Here is a 15,037-nt window from a genome sequence, read left to right on the forward strand (position 1 = left end):
CTTGACGTAGTTTCCAAAGTAGAAATGCCTAGATTTTTCAGACTGGAAAAATTCTGCTATATTAAGAAAGCACAGGGTCGGATTTCTTTCTTTAGACTATGCACAGAAACTGTCAAAGAAATGGCTGCACAATGGAGGGAGGCCACCTATACACATGTATGTGCAGACATATGGTCGGCTGCACAAATTTATGTTCCAAAGCTGTAGAAACAGACCCACGGTGCTCTTGGATTCGACATAAAGTTCCCCCTATTCTTCCTGATGAAAATAATTTAAACGGGGTTTCATTTCACGTATCTAATGTTTATGTAACCAAGCCACTGCCAAAACCAATTCCAAACGATGGCACCTGCTCGCTATGAATCAACATGGAGACCAATCAAAACAAATTGCAGGGCTCTTATAATTCTCTCATGAAACACATTCATCGACTCTCAGAATGGAGCTCACCAAGTGAATCAACAGAATAGCTATAAATGGCAAGGACAAAAGGCTCAGCATAAAGACGAACCACTCGTAATTCGTGTTTCCAACAAAGGTTGTGCTAAAAGTATTCATAAACCTTGTCAAACCAAGCCTTCACTATCAACATTAGACAGAAAAAAGTAGCTGTCTCATATTTGGGGCACCTGGGTGGCTCAGGCTGTTAAGCGTCCGACTTTGGCTCAGGTCATGATCTCACGGTTCGTGAGTTCGAGCCCCGCATCTGTGCTCACAGCTCAGAGCCTGGAGCCTGCTTCGGATTCTGTGTCTCCCTGTCTCTCTCTACCCCCCCCCTCCACCCACCCCCCGCCCCCGGATCTCAGAAATAAACATTAAAAAAAGTTAAAAAAATAAATTGTCTCATTTCTTTAATTTACCAGATTATGCTTTCTGTCCATGTTTTATTTCTAAACTATTAACATCTTTTCCCCCTAAGACCACACGCCAGGAACTATTAAATTACTACATTAATAATAACTGAAAGCCATATGCAAACTTAAAGCCAGTTACGACTGGTAGAAAACGTTGGGATTCAGGGGCACCTGAGTGTCTCAGCTGGTTAAGCATCTTGATTTGGGCTCGGGCCATGATCTCAGGGCTATGAGATCGAGCCCCGTGTTGGGCTCTGCCCTGCACATGGAGCCTGCTTGAGATTCTCTCTCTCTCTCTCTCTCTCTCTCTCTCTCTCTCTGTGCCTCTCCCACTTTTGCTCTCTCTTGAAAAAAGAAAGAAAGAAAGAAAATATTTGGATTCAGAAGCTTACAGCAGTTTCTCAAGCATTTCTGGGTCTATTTCCTCTTCTGTTGAAAAGCCCAAGTGACAGTTCTCCCGTGCGCGCCAATGAAAGACAGCTGACCTTACCCTACAGAAGCTGGGGGTGGGGGACCCTGTGTGTCTGTGGGGGGGGGTCTGAGAGAACACAGAAGGGTGTAGAGGGGCTGTGCTACAGCCCGTAGGAAAAGCTGCTAAGGGCAGAAAGCCACTGAGGGAGCGACATTCTGCCCCCGAACTGTCTGCGGTTCTGGGCTTAATGGATTTAACTGCAAGACGTAGGAAGAGCAGTTTCCAAGGAGGCAAAGACACAAATGTTTAGAGACAGGGAAAACCCGAGTCATGAGATGGCCATGTGTGACCTACTCCTCACCCAGGAGGGTATGTACCACCTCGGACGTGTATTCGGGCAATCCTGTATGTAAGGCACTTTGGGGGACACATAATGAGTTACGTGGTCCCTGTTGTCACAGCGCTTCAAAGAGAAGCCAAAACACAAGCACACGGAATAATGAGAAAGTCTTTAACAGGATTAGGAGTTAATTCCTTTTACTTGGCTTTGCTTCTAACAAATATTCCATTATCACAGTCAGAGGGCTCATATGGAATGTTCTAAAAAATGCAATAAAGAATTAAAAAGGAAAAAAAAACCAACCAAGGCCAAGAGATTATAAATCAGCTATTAATCACTAAAGTTCCCAAGTGTTTTTCAGACACACTGGGCAGAGAGCTGTTTGCAGTGGACCCACAACTTAACTGGAGAGTCAAGGGTAAAAGGCGTTGTCCAGAGGACAGGGAGGTGACAGGTAAGAGGGCAGGGCAGGAGTGTAGAAAGGGGACACCTGGTGACAGAGGAAGATCAGGGTGACCAAATGGAGGGGAATCAAGGTGGAGACGGTGATCAGCTCCAGGCTGCATGGCCTTGGGTGCCGATCATGGGTCAGACAAATCACAGAGCATCTGAAGGCTTTAATATTAAGAGGAGACAAGACGAAAAGGCAAGGGAGTGTCAGATTGAAGGCCCGCATCTGGCAGGTGTTCTGGTGATGGGGATCTAGAAGGTTAGGGTGGAGCTGAAGGCTGAGAGAAAGGAGCCCTGCATGGTGTTGACAATGAAAACATCACCAGAACGTGGATACCAACTGGGCCTGGGGGAATACGGGGTGAGGTCGAACATGACCGAGATTTCAAGCTTCACTGCCCACGAAGATCACGGCACTTGTGAACAGCGGCCCCTCTGTGCTGACGGTCCCCTCGCCACCTCCACCCCAGCTGCACCACGAGCTCAGGAGGGAACCTGACTCAGGCCAAACCACAGATTAGCCACACAAGGAACAATCTACAACGTGGGGACTGAGGCGGTCAAGCGGTAGTGGCCTTGGCCTCGTCCGGTCCGGTCGAGCCGGCCAAAGTCACAGGTGAGTGAGACCGCGAACAGGCAGTTCGGCGAGACTGTGGACAGACACACGGATAAGACCCTGTGTTTCCAGAAGACAGGCAGAGACAGCACTACCGCCAGCTGGCCGTCCAGCCCTGTGAACCCTGCCAGGTTCCCCAGCCAGCAGCTGGGTTCTGGAAGGGCCCCGGTGTCCACAGCACCCACAGGACGCGTCCACTGCGCCCTTGAACTCTGTGTGGGGGTACTGATCCTCAGAGCCAGACTTTCGGTGAAAAAGACAAAAGATCTGCTCTCAGGAGGCTGCCGCAGGCTTCGCTGAGGTCATCGGCCCATCCCTCCACCTGTCGCCCTCCCCGCCGGTGGGACAGATGGTGGCAACGTGGTGGTCACAGGAACAGGCTCTGCGTCACACTGTCCAGCTTCAACAGCTGCTCGGCCTGCTCGAGTCACTTCATCTGTGGGCCTTCGTGCTCACGTCGGAGCAGTGGGGAAAAACAACAGGGGCCTTTCTCCCGGGCCGGGTGTGAGGAGGGACCAAGTGGCACAGAGTACACGCTCCAAAACTTGAGTGTCGTCATCGGCACCACCAGCTGCCCTCATCCCCCTGTCACTGCTCTGCTTCCAAAATCTCTGTGGCCACAGAGGTGACCCAGAGCGCTCGGGGCCCTGCGGTCTGGGCTCCCACTGTGCTCAGGTGGCTCCCCAGCCCCTCTCCCTCCCTTGGGGCAGAAAGGGCCTCTACACACACACACACACACACACACACACACTCCCCACCTTCACTTCCACCTCTCCGTTCACCTCCAGGGGCACAGCAATCTGGCCTCCCCCACAGCCACACGACACTGCGGCTCTGCCCACGTGGTTTCTTCCATTATCTTCCTGGACTTTTCTGAAGCGTTGACCTGAGAGGGTTTGGTACACAGTAGGTTCTGGGATATCTGCTGAAGTGACAAACGACCAGTCCCCCTTGGCCGAGGGCCCCTCTGCTCTCGGCCAACACCGTCCTTGGCTTTCCCTAAACCCCTACGCCGGTGTTCTTTACCAACACGGCCCTGGTACTGTTGGGGGAGGCAATGTACCCAGTGAAAGAAACACGAGAACCTTGTATTCCCAGATGTTCTGGGAAGGACAGGCTGGCGGATGCAGATGTCCTGGGACATCTGTTAAAGAGGCAAATGAGGGGCGCCTGGGTGGCTCAGTCGGTTGAGCATCTGACTTCAGCTCAGGTCATGATCTCACAGTTTGTGGGTTTGAGCCCCACGTCGGGCTCTGTGCTGAAGGCTCGGAGCCTGGAGCCTGCTTCGGATTCTGTGTCTCTCTCTCTGCCCCTCCCCCGCTCATGCTCTATCTCTCTCTGTCAAAAATAAATAAAACATGAAAAAAAAATTAAAGAGGCAAATGCAGTCAGCGTGGTCATTTCTGTGACCCATCATTTGCACTTTTGTCCACGGACGGTGGACCTGAGAGAAAGCATGAGCACAGATTCCACATTTCCTGTTTTCCCCTAATTCTCCAAACACCTCTCTGTCTCTGGCAGGCTCCCTCTTAACTATTCACGTTCCTTGGGGATCTTCTGTATTCTCTTATTCTCACTCTTGAATAATGTCTTCCATTGCCAATGGCCTCAAAGATAACCTCCTTGTGTTAGGTCCCGAGTAACGCTGGATCCCAGATCTCTTTCTTGAGCTCTGCATCCCTATTTATTTCTGGTGGCTTTCACGGTGCCTACAGAGTCTTACAGGCTCTACAAATCCTAGAAGCTCCAACTCCCAATTTCTCACATTCTGCCCCCCTCACAGGACACTACCATCTCACACTGGGCCATCCAAGCCCCACATCAAGGGATGGCCATCCCGACTCTTCTGTGACACCCCCACCCCCACCCCATCCCAGCCCATCCATCTCTCCAATCAATCTCCTTAATGGCCTTTGATTCTGACCCCTTCTTGGCATTTTCTCTGCTACCATCATAAGTGAGACGTCATCCTTTCTTGCACAGATCACCGCCTCAGCCTCATCAGTCTGCCTCTCTGGGGCACACCGCGGCCCAAGGGACCTTTCTAGGATGCCAATTTGGCCACGCCACGCTCCTTCTTTAAAATCCGGCAGAGGCTTTCCCACCGCTTCGGGGCAGAACTCAGTCTCCGGCAGAGCACTTTACCTCTCCTGACATGATCTCTTACTCCTCTCTCCCCACGGCCAGCCCCACCACAGCGGCTGCCCATATGGGATGGCTTCCGGTAGCCTTCCTCCTGTCTTTGCTTTCACAGCGGCGCCTGCCCCTCCCCCGGTCAGGGGCTCCCTGTCTTCCAGATGCTGCTGAGGCACCACTGCCTTCTGGAAGTCCACGCTTAGCCCTCCCAAATCCGGGTTCACCGCCTCTGATCTGTGCTCCCAAGATGCCGTGGGCCTGCCCCGACGGTCTCACTGACTGACCGCCATCATCAGTTTCGTGTTCTTTTCTTTCCTCTACACTGACAGCCCTTTCAGGGCAACAACCTCCGTGTATTTATGTGTAAATCACAAACCCTAGCACGGCGCCCGGCGCGCGGACAGACTTGGACGTTGAAAGCCGGATGAATGTATCTAGGAGTCTGTCCACTACACTTCTTAGATACGCCATCTGGAGGGCACAGAAGATGTCCTCTCATCGGGGCTTGCACATTAAGTCAATGCTTAATGTTTTCTTCTCCTCCCTTCTAGCATTGGATGATCCATCAATGTTCAGTTTACAGAGTGATAAAACGAGATGAAAAACAGGGACGGTGATCAATCTGGGAGGCAGAGACTTCCAGGAGATAGCTTTCCTTCTTCCTCCCTTCTCCCTTCCTCCCCTCTCCTGCTGTTTTAGGTCCATTTTACACAAGACAGTCTCAGTTGCTTTGAATGGATTCTCTTGTGGAGTAACTTAGAAAATCTGATCCTAAGTACCACTCACACCCTTCCGGGGGCACCTGAGTGGTTCAGTCAGTTAAGCTTCCGACCCTTGGTTTTAGCTCAGATCATGATCTCGCAGTTTCACGAGCTGGAGCCCCGCATGGCACTCTGGCCAATGGTGTGGAGACGGCTTGAGATTCTCTCTCTCTTCTTCTTTCCTTCTCTCTCTCTCTCGCTCTCTGCCCATCCCCCACTCATGCTGTCTCCTCATGCTATCTCTGTTTCTCTCAAAGAAATAAACTTAAAACACCTCACATCTTCGTAGAAATACCAGGTGACCCACAGAATCAGAAAGCAAACTGATGTGACCAGCGGTCTCACCACCCAGAGATGCCCAAAGTCCATCTTGTGGAGCAACTTCTGATATGTGTTTTGTGACGCCCACATGCTGACTTTTTTGCTCTCCACCCCCTTGCTGCTTCTAGAAGGGCCCAAGAGGCTGAAACGGGCCATAACACCCGGGGGCAAATATCCTTCATTCCATCAGAATTCAACACAGCATCAGACGCAAGAGAAAAATGTGAGGACCCCTGTGGAGCAGCTGCCCCAAACAGGAGCGACGTCACCCTGAGACCGGGCTTCTCTTGAGCAAAGCTGTTCTCCACCTGCAGACCTTAGTGGGTTTGTCTATGGCACTGGGTCTGCAAAGGACCCAGACCTTTAAGGGAAGACCTAATTCAGGATTTGGGCTTATCTGTCCAGTCTGGCAAAGACTTCTTGTCAAGTTGTGCCTTCACTTCACAGGAGTGACTCTGAATCTTGTCATTAAACCACTTCACTCCCAATCATTTTGAAAGTAGGGGGGGAAAACATTCCAGATCTTCACCTTTAGGGTATTTCAAATCTCATACACCCAGCGGGCCACCGCAAAGCTCACCGCTGGGCTGATGTCTCAGAACTAAACACACCTTTTTCAGCATCACGGAACAGGATGAACCTTAAGGTGAGCCTAAGTAAAAGAAATCTGGGAAGGGCGGAGCCAGGTTGCGATTCTTAGCAATCCAACAGAAAGAATACGTGCCCTTTCCCTAGTGTTAACACTGCTAAGTATCCCTGGAATATTCATGCCCCCTCCTGCCCAGGCCTGCCGTTTGCCTTTGCAGACCTCTACTTGGGGCTTTCATCAAAATACACAGGGCTGTGTCCTCGCTCAAGGGAAGCACACTGCCTCCCGCCCTCCCACCTCCAAACACAATGTCAATTCACCTTATCGGAAGGCAGGCAGAGGGATCCAGAGACAGAGGGACGGCTTAGCAGACCTACGGACCCATCTATCTGTGTGGCAGCAGCAGGTGCTAAGTAAGAGAGGCTCCCGGGCACTGGGGATGGGCAGGGACACCTGTGATTGGATCAATAGCTTCCTGTTTGGGACTTGATCGGGGGGAGGGGTAAGGGATGCAGGTACAGAGACCATCCCTCCCAACATCCTGGCACTTGGAATGGTTACAGCTTAAGCATCTCAAGAACTTAACAGTAATGGAGATCTTGGGGAGACCCACATTTTCTACCCTGCCATGACCCTGGCAAGCTTCCAACACCTCCATGTGAATGACCAAAAAAAAAAAAAAAAGCCCTTCTGACTTATCAGCAAAAACCCAACTCTCTGGAGAAAATGAGAAAACACATCTCCTCCGGGCAGATTCAGCCCCTGCGAAGATAAAGGACCTTTGGCATCGGCAGGTTCAGGGCCGGGCAGCTAGCGGGGGCCGGAAAGGAGCCTTCGTTCACTCCTCGGCAGGCACCTTCGCAGAAGCACACACAGCAGTCCCGCACCCTCCTGATACGGGCCGCGTCCACGGGCAGCTTAGGGGCATGGGTGGTGAAGGCCAGTACGAGCAGGAAGAAGGAGCAGTGGGGCCCAGGGGGCTCCAGGAGGTTCAGGCCGCCCTGATACATCACGAGGCCAGAGAAGTCCTGGAGGCCTGGAGCATTCCGTGAGAAACACACGTATGTGCCTGTGTAGGTCCTGTGCCAGGGAAAGCATGGCCTGAATGTCAAACGCCGGCTGTCTAAGGAAAGGCCCACCCTGACACGTGCAGGGTCCGGGCCCGCATGGGGTATGCTGTGTGGTTCCTCCTCCCTCGCCAGCGTCCCCTGGTCACCCGCTGTCCACACATACTTCCATCCCCACCAGCGTCACTGTTTTCAATTCATCCAAAGGACCTGATGTGGAAAGGCTGGGCTATGGATTTACAATTCCTGGGCTCCTCGACAGTCGGGGCCAGAAAGGGCTCACCCCTGACCCCGGGGCTGCCACCCTCTCTTCCCCACCGCAGTTCCGTCCCACGTCTCAAAGGGACCTGCGTGCATATGTGTGGACAGCCCTGTGGAAGATGCTCCCCGTCCTTCAGACTCAAGGGTGTAGTCACTGGGGCCATGGGTGCCCTGCAAGAGGAGGGACCTGGAAAAGAGGCCCTCAAAGGAGGCTCAGTATCATTAATGCAGAGAATTCTGGAAGGTGGGGTCCTGGTTCCATGGAGCATGGCACAGAGAGGAATACATGGGCTTCTGCTGGGCATATCCCCTGGGCTTCTCAGACTTGCTGCCCCATGGAGAAGGGGCGCAGTCAGAGAAGGGCCAGAGAGAGGCCCTTTCAAGGACAAGACCTAGGTTAGGGGTTCCAGGGAAGGGCCCCCCTTTGCCTGGGTTCCAGGGCAGTACTGCCTAGGAGACAAAGGTCCACCCAGCAGCCACAAAACCATGAAGTCTGTGCTCAGACAGGGTGGACACAGGTTGCTCAGAGGAGCGTATGGAAGGAGCATGGGGCCTGGACTCCGGAAAGCCTCCCCTGAGGGGGTGGGGCCCACCTAAGTCGTATCGGAAACGATGGCTTGCACACAGCAAGGTAGAAAGAAGCTAGAATGAGTGTTTCCAGGGCACAGGAGCAGCATTTGCAAAGGCGTGGAGGTGAGATAACATAGTGTCTTCTGGAAATTAGCAGTTCTGTGTTACAGTGCCTATACAGGGATACTGGCATGATTCCGGAAGGTTCTGCAGGGAGGGTCTTGTGTGCCATGCCAAAGCATTTGGAATAATAGAAGGGTCACCAACGCTCTACTCCCGTCGCTTCTGACCTCCCCAGCCCGTCCAACGGCCCCTTTTTACTCAAGTCAATAAACTAGGCATCATCCTGGATTTCTCTCTTGCCCTCCTCCCCCGCCCTTCCTCCATTCCTGCTGATTGCTCAGAACCACCTCTCCTCTCCACCTTCTGCTATCCTTCAGCCCCGAGACCAGCACCGTTCGCCTAGTCTAACGCAACTGCCTCGTCCTGGTCTCCCTGCCTCCCTTCTCCACAGGGCCAGGTGATCGTCTGAGAAAATCTTTCAGATCATTCCCTTCCCAAAACACCTTTAATGCTTCTCCCATCGCATTCGGAATAAAATTCCAACTGCTCACCTTGGCCTCTAAAACCCTGTAAGAGCTTCTGCTGACCTTGCTTTTCAACCTCACCTCATGCTGTCCTTCCCTTCACCCTCTCCCAAACTGCTTCTCTACCATTCAAATTCTCAGCCCCTTGTGTATTTCCTTCCCAACCTTTATTGTCATTGGCATGTAAATGATTTCACTATCTGTATGTGAGTCTCTCTTTCTGCGGGGTAAAGGAGGATGTCTATTTCCCCTCACAATAATATAAACTCCATGAAGCCAGGGGATTAATGTGTCTCTTAGAAACTAGACATAAAATTGCTAATGAAAGCTCAGGATCTGGCCCATAGTAGGTGCTCAAGAAATATTTACCCAGTGAACAATGTGACAACCATATTAGAAACACAGCCTATTTATTACTCTCCAAACTTTTGTTAGTTAAGTAAGCTTCTTAAACTTAAAAAAAAAAAAAATCCTTGCTGGGGTGCCTGGATGGCTCACTTGGTTAAATGTTGACTCTGGATTTCAGCTCAGGTCATGGTCTCACTGTAGGGCTCCATGCTGAGTATGGAGCCTACTTAAAATATTCTCTCTCTCCGCTTCTCCCCTGCTTGTGCACTCACTCACTCTCTAAAATAAATAAGTAAATCCTAAGAAAATTTTAAAAAATCCTTGATTATAAAACAAGCTCAAAATTAATAAATAAATCATTATACTTGGAGGCAGTTTAATTCAAATCCGGACTCCAAAAGATTATTTTCTTCAAGTATTCCCATTGGCTGGTACGTAGCACTCCATGGAGAATTTTAAAAAAATTATGAATGCAAATTCATTTATTAAAAAAATTATGGTAGTAACATCATAGGACTATATGCCTTCTTTAATGTGGAAAATATTTAAGGTCATTATGGCTCTCTTACAACATATGTATTTAAACCTCTGGTTCATTTCTGCTGTAAATCTACTTTGTTTCAAATCTCAGAATGTAGAGCCCATGAGGCTCTTCCAATGCTGAGATCAACAGATATACACAGCAATCTTGACCGTGTTTCGGAGTATTACTAAGAGAATGAAAAATTTAGTAAATAATTTAAACTACATATTCTTTGTCTAGTCTATCCTTCTATCTCCTGGAATCTGCAGTCATAATTCTAACCTATTAAATCCAAGGCAGAAAAAAAAAGCATGTCACTGAGATGGGAGGTAGTTACAAGAACACCCTACTAAGCACGTCTGTTTCATTTACTTTTTTAGGATCCAATGATTTAATAAACTTATAAAAAGGAATATGCCAATAAACAATCAGGGTTGGTTTTTTTTTAAACCAGACACAAAGAAATAAGAAAACATGAAAATAGTAAAGAAAAATTTTAAACTCAAGAGTTGTTTTAAATTGTTTTTAATGTTTATTTATTTTTGAAGGAGAGAGAGACACAGAGTGTGAGCGGGGGAGGGGCAGAAAGAGAGGGAGACACAGAATCTGAAGCAGCCTCCGGGCTCTGAGCTGTCAGCACAGAGCCCGACACGGGGCTCAAACTCACAAAATGTGAGATCATGACCTGAGCCAAAGTCAGAGGTTTAACCGACTGAGCCACCCAGGTGCCCCAAGAATTAATTGTTTTAAATGAGGACTGTGATTCTTGTTTGCTGGAAATTCCTAGAATATACTCTTTCACACAGCTGGGTAACTTCTGAGGTTCCCCTCGTCTCCTCTTACACCCATTCACTTATCAATCTGCCAAAATAGAGTTGCTTCCTTTAGCAACACCTTTGTTATTACCTTCTTCTGGATTCCTGTACCACGTGGGAAATAAGTCTATTACATATTGCAACAAAGTATTAGCACTGTTTGGTAGTTATTTGTAAGTGCGTGGACCCTACAAAGAGCAGCTTAAGGATTTGCCCATCCTTCTTTGTAACACCAGCTTCTAGCACAGTGCCAGCTACATTGTAGGTATTCATCAGACATTATAGTAAAATGAATAAGTCACCTCTACTATTCCTTCTCTGAAGACCTATAAATTTGGTGACCACATTTTATAACCCTAATACTTAAAAATATAACTTCAGGGGCGCCTGGGTGGCTTGGTCGGTTAAGCGTCCGACTTCGGCTCAGGTCATGATCTCATGGTCTGTGAGTTCGAGCCCTGCATCGGGCTCTGTGCTGACAGCTCAGAGCCTGGAGCCTGTTTCAGATTCTGTGTCTCCCTCTCTCTCTCTGCTCCTCCCCTGTTCATGCTCTGTCTCTTTCTGTCTCAAAGATAAATAAACGTTAAAAAAAAATTAAAAAAAAAATAAAAATATAACTTCATAAAATAGTTAGAGAGGGAGGGAGCCAAAACATAAGAGACTCCTAAAAACTGAGAACAAACTGAGGGTTTATGGGGGGTGGGAGGGTGGGGTGGGTGGGTGATGGGCATTGAGGAGGGCACCTGTTGGGATGAGCACTGGGTGTCGTATGGAAACCAATTTGACAATAAATTTCATAATAAAAAAAAGAATCATATCAAAAAATACATAACTTCATGAAGGAATTTTGTCATTTGTCATCTCTAAGTGCAAGAAACAGAACTATACTAGTTTCAATGTCAAGATTTCTGAGATGTTTCAATGGGCCGTTGGAGGTAATATGTGGTATCTTGGATAACTTAGAAAATTAGGATCTAAAGTTGCCAGAACTATGAAAGATGGAAACAGTGGTGGCCGTAAGTGTGTGGGGTAGATACCTATTTAACACTGACCTCCTTCACCAACCACCACCCACTCCCTATGTTTCAGTCTTTCCTCCGGGGAAATGACAGAAGCATAACAACCCACCTACTGGTGACCTTACTAGCCCCAAATTACGGATCATTCTAGTGTAGGAGATAAAAAGCAACATCTTCCTGACGACGCTGCCATAACTCTCTAGTCTGGATCAAATGAGAAAAAGGCTGTTGCAGATTCATGAAAAAAAAAAAAATCTGCAACACTTATTTTCTGAGAACTACACTTTTTTTCCTTTTCCAGTCACACACATAAGCTCCAAACATGCCTGTTAATAAATCATTCAAAACTGACTTGGAAAAAAAAGTTTCTAGAGTGGACAAAACTTAATGGAAATGAACATGTCAGCTAATTTACATGGGCAAGTCCAAGAAAGTTCTAGGGTCGTTACATTTCAAGAGTTGTTCAGATGGACATCAAAACGCTGTAACTGAGAGAAAACTGGAGACATTCTAAAGGGCCAAAGAGAGTTGGTTAACTACAACATGGGACAGCCACAGATGATAAAATGATGCTGTGGCATATTTAAAACATTAACTGTATATTACATGAGAAATAGCAGAGTTTATGGGGCTGAGTATACAGTATGATGCCATTTGGGGGCAAAAATTACATACGCATTTTCAATCACAGAAAAAGTACAGAATAATCCACATGGGAGTATACACAGGGGCGTCTCAGTGAAGTGTATTTTTTTGCTTGTTGGAATTTTCTGAAGTTTGTAAAAGGAACCTATATTGCTTTATCGTTAGAAAGTAGGTATGTGCGTGTATTTTAGCCTATGTGGATACTTGCCTTTAGTCTTCTTTCACAGTATTGAAATACATGGCTTAAAAAAGTTTACTTAAGGGGCGCCTGGGTGGCGCAGTCGGTTAAGCGTCCGACTTCAGCCAGGTCACGATCTCGCGGTCCGTGAGTTCGAGCCCCGCGTCAGGCTCTGGGCTGATGGCTCGGAGCCTGGAGCCTGTTTCCGATTCTGTGTCTCCCTCTCTCTCTGCCCCTCCCCCATTCATGCTCTGTCTCTCTCTGTCCCAAAATAAATAAATAAAAAACGTTGAAAAAAAAATTAAAAAAAAAAAAAGTTTACTTAAAAGTCATCTAAGCTCCCCGTCTAATTATACAGAATTTCATAGACTATGTCAAAGTTAAAGCACATTTCTTTATTCTAGGCTGTGAAATGTCAAGAAGGAAGAAACTCAGCATTTTCATGAGTGTTTGGAAAACTAGGAGGAAAGCTTATCGACTTCATGTACCATAAAATTTGTAACATCACTCCCGAAGACTGTGCGCCGTATGGATTTTAGTCTAGAAGATTTCCAAAAGCCTGAAGCACTCACCGGTATGCAATAATCGAATACATTATGACACGCATATCGCAGTTTTCCATGAGCACACATGCCCGGTTTCCCAAGCACCAACGACCACCAATAATAAACACTTACTGAGTTCTTCCTAAGGATAAGCATTGGTATGAGGAAAGATACATAAGCCAGTGTCCCTTTCTTCCAGGAAATGTGCCATCAAGATAGGGGATTATTTCATATATGATACATACTCTTCAGGCTGCCACTCATTCAAGCTTACCAGTTTCCAGGTAAATAGTTTTACATGCCTTATAATCCCTCTAATCCTTACTACTTTTGAGCTAGGGGCTATTCCCATTTAACAGGTGAGCAGACTAAGAGGCACAGAGATTAAGCAGTTTTCGGAAAATCATAGAGCTGGGAAGTGGGAAGGCTAGGTCTGGAATGCAGTTCTACCAGTCTGCAGAAACTGTGCTGTGGAACCATTACTTTAGGACCCCCACCCCCACCCCCAAACACAGGCTGAAAACGACAAAGAGCCCCAGGCAGTAGGCAGTACGGTGATTCGGAGGAAACCCACACTACCGAGAGAAGCAGAGGCGGCCCCACGGAATGAGCAGTACTTGACTGGAGTCTCCAAAGACAGAAATGCAGTATCAGGACAGAGTGGACCCCAGAGCAGGCACTGTTCCGTCCCGGGTACAAATAAGGCTTGGACGTCCCTGAGTCCTCTTTTATGAAGGATCGGGACACGCCGCCCAACCCACAAGAACGAATTTGACAGTATTTTATACTTAGAATGAGGTCTGAGCCATTCCACGTGAGGAAGGCATTCTTTCTTCCTTATCATTACTGGCGCCGTCCTCTCCCACCGTTCGGCAAGAATTTTGAAAAGGAGTAAGAAAAAAAAAAATCGGTCCCTGAATAAAATCTAAGAGGACAATGAACTACTTAAAAATAAATAAATAAATAACAGCACTCACTGAAGAGGAAAATGTCTCTGGGTTAAGAAACTGGGCCAAACTCACGGAAGTAATTGTGTCACGGGTGTGGAACTCAGTTTCAGTTTATAAGTGGAAAAAAGCCATCAAAAATAGACGACAAGGGAATAAAACGAAATCCGACAAATTCATGAAGGAAGCCAATCAGTTAAGCCTTTAGCTTTTGCAGTTTAGTCATGTTTGGGGTCAAAACATTTACAGATTTTCCCCCCTCACAATAATGCAAAACAAACAAACAAGTCAAGAAATTGTGACTTGGCCTTGTTTTCTTCCCCCCAGACTATAATCGTATATAGGTAAAGACACTTCCTGGGAAACACTTAAAAACAGTTTCCCAATAAGAAAGAGAGGAAGGATGACGCTTACTTTGGCTCGTCTTTATCCTCAAGGATCCGATCTCTTTCTTGAGCCATGTGGTTCACTCCAATTTGGCTCCCGCTACTCTGATGGGGCTTCTACACCACCACTCCAAGGCAAGGACTCTTTGGGAGGCCGCCCGTAATATACATGTTACCAAATCGGCACTCAGCCATCAGTCCTCCTTGTCAGAACAGCTGCGATGGGCGTCCCAGACAGCTCCATCACCTTTCACACTTTTCTTCACCCAAGTTTCCAGGACACCATACTGTCTTTGCTTTCCTACCTCCCTGGTTGCTCCTTCTCATTCCTCTTCCTGACCTCTTAACGTTACAGAGTGCTCCAAGGTTCATTTCTTACTCTTCTATTCTTGGCACATGGTCATGTGACTGACCCTTGCATTGGTGGCACAGTGGTGAGCATAGCTGCCTTCCATGTGACTGACCCTTAGGGATCTCAAGGGTGCTCTTGATTTTAAATACCTTCCACAGGCAGAGGACTCCCAAGTGTGTATTTCCAACACAGCCCCCTCTCATGAACTGCAGACTCAGATATCTCACTGCTCACCTGATATCTCCACTTGAATGTCTAAAAAGGATCATGTGCCTAACATCCAAAATGGAGGTACTGATGCCCCCCACGTCCAAA

General features: G+C 47.8%; 1 protein-coding gene across 6 annotated transcripts in view; it reads right to left on the bottom strand.

Annotated features, from left to right (window-relative positions):
- The window catches only part of PIP5K1B (phosphatidylinositol-4-phosphate 5-kinase type 1 beta), a 313,556-nt gene that overhangs the window by 205,404 nt on the left and 93,115 nt on the right, over window positions 1–15,037 (bottom strand). Inside the window, exon 1 of one of the 6 annotated variants that reach the window (XM_058695768.1) lies at window positions 3,431–3,573. The exons of the other annotated variants lie outside the window; for them this stretch is intronic. The gene's annotated coding sequence lies outside the window, so the exon portion shown is untranslated. Of the gene's footprint in view, window positions 1–3,430; window positions 3,574–15,037 lie in introns of those variants that run through there. 6 annotated transcript variants of the gene reach the window in all.

Source organism: Neofelis nebulosa, chromosome 12, assembly GCF_028018385.1.
Source record: "Neofelis nebulosa isolate mNeoNeb1 chromosome 12, mNeoNeb1.pri, whole genome shotgun sequence".
Taxonomy (NCBI): Eukaryota; Metazoa; Chordata; class Mammalia; order Carnivora; family Felidae; genus Neofelis; species Neofelis nebulosa.